The sequence below is a fragment of the Sinocyclocheilus grahami genome, unplaced genomic scaffold, assembly GCF_001515645.1.
Source record: "Sinocyclocheilus grahami isolate Dianchi unplaced genomic scaffold, SAMN03320097.WGS_v1.1 scaffold1891.1, whole genome shotgun sequence".
Classification (NCBI taxonomy): domain Eukaryota; kingdom Metazoa; phylum Chordata; class Actinopteri; order Cypriniformes; family Cyprinidae; genus Sinocyclocheilus; species Sinocyclocheilus grahami.
Genome location: NW_015507070.1, coordinates 87,818 through 88,657, shown reverse-complemented (window position 1 = coordinate 88,657; position 840 = coordinate 87,818). Strand labels below are relative to the sequence as shown.

Here is an 840-nt window from a genome sequence, read left to right as displayed (position 1 = left end):
AGGAGGTGAGTTCACCTGTTTTCAACAAAAATGGAAGGAGCTAGAAGAAGAAGAAGAAGAAGAAGAAGAAGAAGAAGAAGAAGAAGAAGAAGAAGAAGAAGAAGAAGAAGAAGAAGAAGAAGAAGAAGAAGAAGAAGAAGAAGAATGAGAGGGGGCGCTCAAAGAGGAGATGAAGGAGATAGAGAAAGAGGCTTAGGAAGAGGTAGAGAAGGACTTGAAGAGTTGATAGAACCTGAACAAAGAAGACGAGGACCAAATTCGACTCAAGACAACCGTGCAACACTTATTGACCATGTTATCAACCATAGACTGACACTGATGGAAGCTGGACAAAGAGTTCAACCAAATCTCAGTAGAAATATTGTTGCGTCAGTAGTTCGGACATTTCATCGAGAAAACCGGTAAGCTAACCACACAGTACATTGAAACTGAAGCTTGCTGTACTTATCATCAATATTGTTTACTGTGACATTTGACAGTAGGCTGCATGTGTATTTGTTTAATATATTTTTTTTTTACATAGGATTGAGGGTCGAGGACACCAAGGTGGAAGGGGCCCTATGTTCACTCGTGCACAAGAGGCTGCCATTGTGAACATGGTTTTGACCAATAATTGTATCAGGCTGCGAGAAATCCAAGCCAATATCATCAATGATGACCATATTTTCAATAACATCCAACGAGTCTCTCTGTCAACATTAGGTCGAATTCTCAAGAAAAATCAAATATACATGAAGCAACTGTATCGGGTACCATTTGACAGAAATTCAGAGAGAGTGAAACATCTGCGCAATGAGTATGTGGAGGTATGTATTGTTCATCTTACTATGGTGTGGTATT

General features: G+C 39.6%; 1 long non-coding RNA gene across 1 annotated transcript in view; it reads left to right on the top strand.

Annotated features, from left to right (window-relative positions):
• Positions 1-517: 517 nt before the first annotated feature.
• The window catches only part of LOC107573203 (uncharacterized), a 14,497-nt gene continuing 14,174 nt past the window's right edge, over positions 518-840 (top strand). Inside the window, exon 1 of the long non-coding RNA XR_001607462.1 lies at positions 518-546. This is a non-coding gene — a long non-coding RNA (uncharacterized lncRNA). The remainder of the gene's footprint in view (positions 547-840) is intronic.